We start from the raw sequence: 12,371 nt of genomic DNA on the forward strand, positions 1-12,371 counted from the left end.
CATGTTCATGAGAAGAGAGAGAAGAGAGCATAAAGATTATATGTAGAAAGAAGAATAAACCAATGTGTCATAAGTTGTCTAATTATACTTACAGTATACGAATAAAGAAATAAGATTTTATGTGTTGCCCCATGCTTCACAGTATCATGTAATCATCCTTCCAATGTCATCTTAGTAACAAGCCATACTTTGGTAGCCCTGATACTTTGGAAAAAAAAATCCAGAGTTTTTTTAAAAAATAGTTTACTAAAACAATTCTAAAATAAATATGACACTGATGCAAGCATATCTGAACACTTATTCGATTTTTCTTTCTCTGCCTCTGTTTCCTTCAGCACAACCATTCCCCTCACTATCTAAAACTTTTCTTCAATTTCACTTTTCCATCCACACTGTTTAGCTCAATTCACAGTTTACATGATACCTTCACACCTTTCAGAATTTTTGTTTCTTTCATTGAAATAAATAGAGTCAGCTCTGTTTGAAGAAAAGTTCAAAGTTGGGTTTTTTATCGTTTTAGTTCATATGTTGGGCAATGTTTGAGCATTGGCACTGAGCTTGTTTACCTTATTCTCCACTTCGCCATTAGACTATTAAAATTTATTGGTTGCTGAAATATTTTCATTCCCATAACCAGTGAACTTCTGATGCTGACTTTGAACATGTGAAGGTCAAGGGGAAAGAAAATTAAGGGTCATCTCAAATTTATAAAATGGTGCTTTTTTCATTTTCTACAAAACTAACTACATTTTGGTTCCCTGGTGGGCAAGTTTTTCTCCTGTGTATTATTTTCTGAAGAGCGAGAATGCTCAGCCTAAGATTCACGCTAACCTGAACACAGATGGTAGGGATTATAGTACACTGAGCCTTGACCTTCAAAACATATACTTCCTTTTCAAGGTTTCTTTCCTTCAACAGTTATGCTGGGTTTTGTCAGTTTATATCATTAGTGATTTTTTTTCTTGATGATCAATTACCCATCTTTGCATCATGTCTCTGAATTTAAAGTCTGGCTAGCAGGGTAGCTCTTAACTGTTTTAAGAATCACCTGATATGAAATACTTTAATATTTGCTTCATTAAGATGAAATGGCATTACTGATGACAATTTGGTAACCACCAGCATTTGTAGCATTCAGGACTACTAGTTAAAGAATGAATTCCAATCTCTACTGTAATTAGATATATTTTGTTGCCGTCATTGTTACTATTTCTTCATATTACTAGTGTGTTATTAAGAGTTTCAAGATAATAATATTAGTAAAATAGTAGTATTGTTATTAATATGTAAATGTTGCCTCTGATAAAAGCACTTTTGACTCTATTCCAAAATACTGTTTTGGTTTAGGTCACTCCAGTGATACACCCTGGCTTTCCTGCTTATTCATAGCAGGTATACAGAAGCTCTTCCCACTGCCTCAGGTATGCTTTTCAATAGCTTCAAAAGACCAATGGAGTGATTTATAAATTCAAATTAATAAATTGAATTATATCACCAACCACAGTTTCACAAGGTGAATGGTGATTATTCTTAAATTTACAAAATCCGGGGAGAAAAAGTCAGATGATAACTAGATGGAAACAAAAGAACCAACTATTTTTGCAGACACACATAGAAAGTTTAGACATTCTTTGATTTATGTCCTTTCCTAACTTCTCCTGCTTTTACAGCTGTCAAATTGTTAGGTACTGAGGCCAATGATTTGAGGGGATTAATGGTTATATAGATATTGCAGCTCAACTCTGTTAGTTGTAACTACTTCCATAGGTCAATGTATTTCACAGCAGTGAATTATGATTGCCTTGCAAATGTCCAATAAGAATATTTTTATTTGTATTACCTTCCTTAACAACATGTCCTTTTAATAGTAATTTTACCTAAAAATCTTGGCCTTTTTTTGACCTATTTTATTTTAGACCACCGCGAAAGCCATAACCTTTCTCTTTTTATTGCATAGTTTTATTTTTATAGCACTCTTTTATAGTACTGATATAAACTGCTTTGAAAGGTACATAAATGGGAAGCTACATACATATATTTTAATAAAATAATCATATTGACTATCCCACTTTTTCATTTAACCAAAGGTCTTTCATTTATTACCAATCCCAGAACCAGCCCTCTTTTTATTTCTCTTCAGAATAGAATTTTGAGCATATATTTTGAACTCATATTTACAGGGCTTGATAATAGAGTTAAAACACTCTAGATCTATCATCTTTCTATCTATCTATCATCTATCTATCTATCATTTATCTATCATTTATCTATCTATGGCACTAATATATAACATTTTTATTATATTGTTTCATTATTTACTTCTATTATTTTAACACAAAATGTATTGATTTTTAAAGAGTGTATTAACAATATTCTTATATGACTAGAGGATAGATATTAATATGCTTAATTCTACTCACTTCTTAGTGACATTTAATGGAGAGTAAATATATAGTTGTGATCTTCAGACCTAAGCTCCAGGGGTGCGTTTCACTTACCTTAGCTACCGGTTCGCTCGCGTACGCGCCATGTCTGCGCATGTGCAGAAGCTTCTGCACATGCACAGACCGTATTTGATGATGTCCGGGCAGGTGGGCGGAGCCTGCTGCTGCCACTGCTACTGGTTCACCAAACTGGAGCAAACCAGTAGCAACCCACCACTGCTAAGATCACTTTCTGGGCTGAATTCCTTGACTGAATAATTTATTAATTTAATTATTCTTTTCTACAGCCAGCACTATAATTCTTGTTTTCTGGGAGTATGGCAACAATAGACAGAATTTCTACCGGGACACTTCCCACAGGAAGAATGACTTGTATATTTACATTATTACATTACAATTAAAAACTAATGGGGACATGGTGGCTCAGTGGCTAAGAAGCTGAGCTTGTTGACCAGAAGGTTGGCAGTTCAGTGGTTCGAATCCCTAGCACTGCATAATGGAGTGAGCTCCCATTACTTGTCCCAGCTTCTGCCAACCTAGCTTTTTGAAAGAATGTAAAAATGCAAGTAGAAAAATAGGGACCACTTTGGTGGGAAGGTAACAGCGCTCTGCGAGCATTCGGCACTTAGTCATGCCAGCCACATGACCATGGAGATGTCTTCGGACAGCTCTGGCTCTTCATCTTAGAAACAGAGATGAGCAGCGCCACCTAGAGCTGGTAACGACTAGCACACATGTGCGGGGAACCTTTACTTAATTAAAACTAACAGAGGATCATTTTTATCAATCTTGAACCGCCTCAGAAAACTGCATCTATTTCAGTTTCAATACAGCAGAGGAAAAACTATTATCTTCTTTTGTTTAAAATTGTAGGAACTAGGATTTAGAAACAGTGAGGCCCTAAGCTATGGAAAACTATAGAAGCTGCATTTGTTAGGTGCTTACATGGAATAAGACTGCAAAACAACTGAACTTATACATATTCACATATGATAAACCAATGACGATTTGCAATAGAAATATTGTTGAACAGTACGAACAAATGCAGGAAAAAACAAAGTATTGATATTTTATTTATGTCTTGTTTTTCCAGTAATCGAGTGACGAACATCAGCAGATGATCATTTTCTCCCCATTCAGCCTAAAGAAGAGATTAGCAGTTTTTAATACAACTTGTTTTAATGTACTATTTGGCCTTTAAGGCCTAGGGAGCACTGGCAATTATAGTAATATCACACAAGAGGATTCATCATTTTATTTACATTTTTGGGGTGTCTGAATTGTTATAAGGTGGTAGGAAAGATGTGGGAAGTCAACATAGGCTTATTACATCTATTTCAGATCATATATTTCATATACATTAGCAAAATACATTAGCAGTTATAAACTGCAGGGGAAGAGAAATATCCAGAGATTTCACAAACTGTGCTGAGTACATCATGCAATTTACAGACCTCAATTATACTATTCCAGATCCAAAGAAACTTCTACAGCTGCAATTTACAATTAGGTAGTTTCAGATGTATTGACAGTATTTAGCATCTGCTTGATTTTGTAAAGTCTTACAACTTGTAAAGATAAAATACTTTGGGTTTACTTTTCTTAAAGTAATCCCCTCTTTACAAAGAGTGACTCATTTGTTATTAATTGCACAATTAGGTTGGAACGTACAGCTATAAAACTACTTTGAGTCTAATTAATGCCTAGCCAAGAATTAATTAAAGTAACAAATAATTTTGACTTTAATAAGAATTACTTTCTTAAAGAATTTGCTCAACCTCCCAGTAATTTTATTAGTGCCACATGGTGCAATGTAATAAATCGTTAATTAGTAATGAATTACTTAAAGAAATGATCCATGTCTAAACCCGAACAACTTGTGTCTGTCTATTTTAAAGCATTATTAAAGCAACTGTTTAATGATTAGAGACTATCCATACTCAAGTAATAGTTTTGTGCTGTAACTATGACCAGGTTTATAATCATTTTACATCATTCAGACAATTTCAGGTTGCCCAAGAGCAATACATTGTATCATTAAAAAGTGATACAATGGCTGCAACACCAGATAAGACAAGTCCTGAAAAAATAAATGCTAAATATTGAATTATAATACTTGCCAAAGTTGGCTGGATGCTTAAGTATTGCTCTTCTGGTAGAAGGCTAACACTTTTGCGGCTGATAATCCAAAATTCAAGAAGTTTAGATTTTCTACTTTGGTAATCAAAGAGCTGTGATAATAAGATGGTTCATATTTACATAAGACAGAGATCTATTAAGGAAAACGGCAAGTAGAGTCCTTAAATCAGAGGTGGGTTTCAGCAGGTTCTGACCAGTTCTGGAGAACCGGTAGCAGAAATTTTGAGTAATTCGGAGAACCGGTAGTAAAAATTCTGACTGGCTCCGTCCCCATCTATTCTATGCCTCCAGAGTACCAGCTGATCGGGAGGAAATGGGGATTTTGCAGTAACCTTCCCCTGGATTGGGGAGGGAATGGAGATTTTACAGTATCCTTCCCTGTAATGCCCACCAAGCCATGCCCACAAAGCCACACCCACAGAACCAGTAGTAAAAAAATTTGAAACCCACCACTGCCTTAAATCCATTATTCTTAAACTAATCAATGGAACGGAACTTCTTTTATACCTGAAATCAGCATACATGTATCTGCTTTAGAAGCATAAGATGTAAGAATAATGAAATGATGTAAGAATAATGAAATTCACACAGTTGTTTGTGAAAATGACAGAATTCACAGAAATGGCAAAACTGACCTATCTGGACAGAGAAAGAAACAAAAGCTTTTCTGAAAGACTGGAAGCCTTATATGGACTTTTTGCTGAAGGAATAACTAAAATGATGATTTATGAATTTGAAGATTAAGAAAGATGTGATTAAATTAGAGGATGGAGGAACTTTTATAAAGTTTAAGAAAGAGGAGAGGCAATAAGATTGCAATTATCTCTTGAAAAGGTCAAAAGTCATTAATATATTTCTAAACTTTAGCTTTTTTCTGATTTTTTTATTTCTTGCGTTTCTCTCTCTCTCTCTCTCTCTCTTTCTCTCCCTCCATTTTTATTTGATTAATCTTTTGTTTCATGTAGAAACTTACTAAATATAAGATTTGAAGAAAAATAATGAAAATGAAATACAGGAAAGACATTTATAGCTCATTCCTCTGAGGAAAGAATAAATGGGACTCATCCCACTCAAAATATTTTGGAGTAGGAAGGCTTTAACAAACAATAACAATAAGCTGCTTGAAGCAGTTGCTTCACATTGTCTAATAACAAGATCACCCTAGGTTTTTGGCCCAATGAAAGGCTGAATATATCCTTCTGGCTACATTGTTGTCTTTATTAAAGATTACTAACCCAAGTGATTGTTCAAGCCATAAATTTAGCATTTAAAATGAAACCTGTGCCAAACAATTGCTTAAATTCCTTAAAGTGAAGTAAATCTTATTTTCTTAATATATCCCTTCAAAATTCTAAGTAGGGCATGCTTCACTAGATTGTTTGTCTTTTTTCAGTCAGCCACATTTATTCTTGAAATCTGGAATTCAGAAATAACCTTTTAAAAGTGTGTATGTGAGTGTGTTTATGAATAAAGGAGAATATCAAACCTTTAATGTATGAAAATGTTACAGGTGAGTAATTTATTAAGTGGTGATTGGTAAGATTTTGCTTTGGTATTATCTCCACATAAATGTGGATAAACATGTTCTAGGTCAGTTTTGACAGTTATTATAGATAATACTACGTTATTATCCGGAATGTGTTCTATCAGAGGTGGTTTTGTATCAATAATATACTAAATGTAAATTAACTTATAAGCCCATACATTGATGTTCTTAAGGATTTATCATTTGCTATAGCTGATCATTTTGGTATTTTCCCTTTTCTTCCTAAAGAAAAGGGAAAGAATTTTTCCTATTCTTCCTAAAGAATAGAAAAATAAATAAAACAATATGCATACAAAACATAGTCATATAAACATAAACTAATAAAAATGTCAGCTTTAAAATGCTGCATTAAACCTTATTGATCAGTCTTTCCTTTCTATCAATAAAGGGATAATTCATAAGTCAGCGCTAAACATATTCCATCAATCATAAGAGAATAATCTTTCTTACTATATTCCTTAGTAAATCTGCAATGCTTTACATAGTGATGCATTACAAATGTTTAGTATAGAATTCAAAATAATATCCAAATCTTTAAGCTATGTGATTTTTTTTTCTCAAATTGTATGAATAAATGTATGTATATTAAAATAAAAACAGGGTGATACCGGGGACAAGTTCATATTAAGTGCATGTGTCCTTCCTTATCACTTTACATTTTAAGAACATTGAAGTTGATAGCCAAATCTTTTAAATATTAATTAGGGAGAAATAAGTTGTGGAATTAATTCTATCCAGCTCTTTGGCAGTGGACGCACAGTATTATGGTGATTCTCCTTCTTTTGGGGATAGTTCCATGTGTCATTCTTTATGGGGACAAGTGGTAGAGCCCAACCCCTCTGCTTTGTGGGGTACTATCACAGTGGTGGGTTTCACTTACCTTTGCTACCGGAATTTGATGACATTCGGGCGTGTGGGTGGAGCATCTTGCCGCCGCTGCTACCATTTCACCTCAACCGGGGTGAACTGGTAGCAACCCACCACTGTACTATCATCTCCTCCTAACTTAAAACAAACTAACAAACAAAAAACCCTAGGGCTCCTCTGTCTTCTCACTTTTGTTTAACATGAAGCCACTGGGGTAGGTCATCTATCGGTATGCAATATAGCATCATCAGTATGCTGATAATGCTCAGCTGTACATCCTTGCCTGGTTGACCAAGTGATGCGGGCTATTCCAATGTCTGAAGCCTTGGGGAAGAACAAGCTATGATTCATTCAGTCCTATCAATACTAATTAGCTGTTGTTTTGGGGTCCCCCAGTCCATGTCCTGGAGATTTCTATTGTTGACTCTGATGAGTGGCATTCCACTACTCTGCCTTCCCACTAATATATATCTCTCTGTCCCATACTCCCACCCCCAATTGTTGCATCCAGCTCTAGAATCACTAAAAGACACTAAAACACTGATTCTTTCCTGAGGTGCTGAGGCTGAGTCGATTGGAATTCCTGTTTTAAGAGCTGTTTTAATTATTTTGTTTATTTGATAATTGCATAGTATCAAGAAGTTGCATTTGTTAGAGTTGGATGGCCATATAAATGTATTAACCAAAGAAATGGATTATGTTATATTTTAAACATCTGGGTTTAAACAGTCATATTTATAAACCCACTGCCTGTCCTTGGAGATAGTATATATTATAAAAATCTTAATAAATGAATGTTTTTGAAGTTTGATATGATCTTAAAAAAAAGAGCACATAGTTCTTAATTACTTCATAATTCATAGTCTCTCTGGAAAATGTTATTTTTTTCTGCTTTCTGACAGACAGCCATTTTAGTCCTCCCTAAGTATTGGAACCCTGTAGTATTGCTCATATTTCTGCAATAAAAACTATCACTAGAACACTATTTTTTTTCTTTTAAAAGTTGCTTAATATTATGTTCTTCTCCCATTCTGGGTGATCCTCAGTTATAAAAACACATATTTATAATTCATTTAAATTTACATTATCTATGCTTTATGTAATTTAATAGCTACCAATACCCCAGTAAAAATATTTTGCCTCTTGACTAACACAGCACATATACACATGCACTTTATGGAAATTTTAAATTTAATTTCCTTTAGGCATAACATATTGCAAGTCAAGCAATGAGTCCTGCTCATATGTTATTTTGTCCTCCACTTGTTCTTTCTATTCTGGCACTGCAATATGAAGCAGTTTTGCACAATATGATCAACAAAACAACATTAAAATAACCAAATAATACTTCTCAGTAGTTTAAAAGTTGCAACTGAGAAAATGCCCAAAATAAAAGGTGTTTCAAAAATAAGTTATCTTTAACAATAGTAGACACAAGAAAATAACATGTGCTGAATGATTAAAATATCCCCATCTGCTGTGTCCATGGTTGCTTATAAAAAAACATGGAATGCCAAAATTGAAGTTCAAGTTTAATCTGGAATTTATTCTGGATCTGCCAAACATTGTGCTAAATGCAAAATCTTAAAAATGAACAGAAGGATAGCCAGCTTCATATCTGCACAAAGTTCTTTGTCCTTGAGTAATTACATAGAACAAACAGTTTTTGTAGATGACAAGAATGTGTTATTTATAACTAACAATCAGCTACATGAATTTTGGCTTCAGGACATCCTACTTTTTTGGCTACTCTATACCTATGTATCTTTCAGTTTAGGAGTCCTTAATGAAGGTACTTAAGTTATTTAAGTAACAGATTTTTTATTGCTAGTATCATTACAATGCTAATAGTTTTATTTTGGATACTTTGCTAATGATTTAAAACAAATTATGGAAGATCATCAAATAACAATTGCCATTATTTAAAGGACATTACAAAGCCTGTGGGTAATTGCCTTTTTTTTTTAAAAGCCAGGGATGGATTTAATTGTGCCTAAAGTGACTCTCTGAGACATTAGTTGGTTATATCTTAGTTAGCCCTAAATTATTTACTTTTTGGTACAGAATAGAAACAAGATCACTTGGTATTCTACTTTCCATCTCTAGTCTGCTACTACTATGTACCTAAAAAGGTTAAGGCTGCAATGACAAAAGGCCATTCACTAATTATTCACAGTATTGTTTCTAGTGGTTTGACAGATAAACAGTCAGGTGATCAATAATAGTTAGATATAGAATGCAATTGATATGTGTCCTTTATTTCTCTACTTTTGTCTGCCTTTTGTCCCATTTTTGCTAATAGTCCAGAATGTAGCAGCATAAGTAGTGATGACCATGCCTCACTATTCCCATGTAACAAGTCTGCTTCAATGAGTGGTACTGATGGCTACTTTGGTTCTGGGTGCAATTCAAGTTGCTGGCCATTATCTATAAAAGCTTACAGGGCCAAGGCTAGATTACTTGAGGAACCATCTCTCTCCCATACTATCTGTCCAACTACTTTGATCTTGCAGGGTAGATGTGCTCAACGTTTCTGTGTCTAAACAATATTGAAACCCTGGAATATACCTTTTTTTGTAGTAGCATCTGCCTCTGGAATGAAATTCCAGATCTGAATGGATCCCACCCTATGATTGTTTAGAAGAACCATGAAGGCCTGGTTCTTCATTCAGGCCTTTGGCAAGGCCAGTTTCCTTATTCCTTCTGGTCTGTCATTCTGGCCGTTTTTATCTTTCTTTTTCATTGTTTCCATTGTAAATTGTTTGATTATTGTGAGCTGCCCAGAGTCGTTGGGTGTTAGGCAGCATTTAAACTGAATAATAAAGAAACATATTTAAATGTCTCTCATATTTGCTGATATTTAATACATCTCTCTGTCTCCATACATTGCATATTAAATAGCAAGTATGCTTGTTCTGATCTGGAGGATGATAGTCACATACTAAACAGGAAATACTCAATTATTTTCCAATAGCATCTATAGTTTTCTACTCTTTTTTTTTTCTTGGTACAAGAATAGTTTTTTCCTGTGCTGCTTCTGCCTGACTTGTTACTTCTTCTTCCAATGTGGATCCTTCCTATATTGTAGTCTGCAAAATTTCCAAAAGGTAAACTGAATATGACAAAAAATATTGTGAAGAATGAAAAGCAATTAAAACATTGGTGTAGTGGTTTGTTTTGCAGTGGTTGATTTGGCTTAATCACAGAAAGTGCAAGTAGGCATTTATCCTCCTTTTCAGACTGGAATATTTTCCTTATAGGGGAAAAATACAGGAAAAATATCAATGCCAGAATTTTTCTTTAACAATAGACTGATACTTACAGAAAAAAACATAGAAATGTAGCCTTAGATATTTTAGAACTTCAGTATTAATGCCACTTTCTTAGTGGCATTATTTTTCCATACAATTAATCCTGGAACTTACTTGGAATACTGGATATAAATGTTTTGCTTTGCTTTGCTAGTAGAGCTCTTCTCTTCTCTTCTCTTCTCTTCTCTTCTCTTCTCTTCTCTTCTCTTCTCTTCTCTTCTCTTCTCTTCTCTTCTCTTCTCTTCTCTCCTCTCCTCTCCTCTCCTCTCCTCTCCTCTCCTCTCCTCTCCCCTCCCCTCCCTTCCCTTCCCTTCCCTTCCTTTTTAGCTTGCAAGAACTTTTTTGTCACTTATAAAGAATCACATCAGTTCTGCACATTTCTCCTCAAAGCATCTGCTTTAGATGATGCTGAACTATATATATTTCTGATCTAATCACGTAATGCACCCTTTAACACATTGTTAATATTTTCTATAGTTTTGTCATAAAGGAACACTTCAAAAACAGAACAAAGGGTTTTCCTGACCCCCTCAGTTTCCAGTGAAATATGGTAAGTTATCTGAATTATTAACAACTGAGTGGGGGAGAGAAGCAACAGAAATCACAACCCAAATACTTGAGTGGAGTCTGGGTGCCCAAGTATGATACCATCACAGAAGGAAATAATTTCAGAATAAGTGGCCATATGATCCAAAAGGCAGTGTATAATAGCTGCTATTTAATAAAAAGCAGAACAAATAAAACATTTTGTTATGCTGGGAAGAGAGGAAATATTTAATAGTGTATGCTAACCCTGTGTCCTTTAGTGATTTTGACTAATGTCAGGGTATCGGTGTCTGTTCTATATAAAAATGAAGGTGCTATATAGTGTGAATGCTTGGCTGCTATACTTTTTAAGCTGTCACTTTAATGAAAGAAGAAAAGTGCATGTATCTTGTGAAGTAGAAAAAGCAGGAAAAGAAAACTTTATTTGTATTGCCATACATAGGAATTACTTCCTCAAATAAAATATAGTCAGGGCCGGATTTAGGTGAAAAGAGGCCCTACGCTATTCTACTTATGAGGCCCTTTCACCTATAGTGAAAGTGTAATTTTAATTTTGCTTACAATTTGAATGTAGGCCCCTCTTGATCTTGAGGCCCTAGGCTGAAGCCTAGTTAGCCTATAGGAAAATCCAGCCCTGAATATAGTAACATCAATACTAAAATTATGTGGCTCTCTGTCCCTTCCACTTCATCTTACTACACAAAGGTGAAACAATATGTAATATCACTAAGATTTTTCAAGTTACCCCTGCATGGCCCCATGGGAGTCTGATAATCAATCAGGATACCTGCCCTTACACAGGAACAGGAAGCTCTAAGGCAGGGCCCAAGAGAGCATATAAATATATATGCATGTCTCTATTCCATGTGCTCTTTTTGCCCAGGACCCAAAAACCTATGTGGTCCTGTCCATCATTAAACCATCTTTCCATGCAGTTTCCATGTTTCCAGTGCCTTTCTCCCCACTTGGAACAGAACCCAGATAGACATTTTTTCCAACATAAGTAATACAATGATTGCAGTCTCTCTTGAATGTCTAAGGATATTATTTCAAATATTTTATTAATAGGCTTTTCTCACATTGAATATATTTTGGACTGGATTTATAATTTTTGCAAGACCCACTTTTTCTTATGAAAGAACAAGTTAAGTCATTCTTTAAACTGTTGAAGCATTTCCAAAACTGCTTTTTCAAGTGATAACTGGACTTTCTGGTTTTTCTTTGAAGATGTTTCGCTTTTCATTCAAGAAGTTTCTCCAGAGCTGAAGAAGTTTCTTGGATAAGAAGCAAAATATCTTCAAAGAAAAACCAGAAAGTCCAGTTGCCTCTTGAAAAAGCACCTTTGGGACAACCATGACCTGGATGACTGAAAATTTCATAGACATGTTGAAGCAGTTGCACTAAAATTACTCACACAATAGTTCAGAATTTCAATATTCCATCATTCTATGTTAATACTTTGTAGATATATTTATATATATGTACACTTTAAATAAATGAAACTTTTCTTTTTTGAAA

Source organism: Pantherophis guttatus, chromosome 6 (assembly GCF_059756535.1).
Source record: "Pantherophis guttatus breed Tessera chromosome 6, ASM5975653v1, whole genome shotgun sequence".
Classification (NCBI taxonomy): Eukaryota; Metazoa; Chordata; class Lepidosauria; order Squamata; family Colubridae; genus Pantherophis; species Pantherophis guttatus.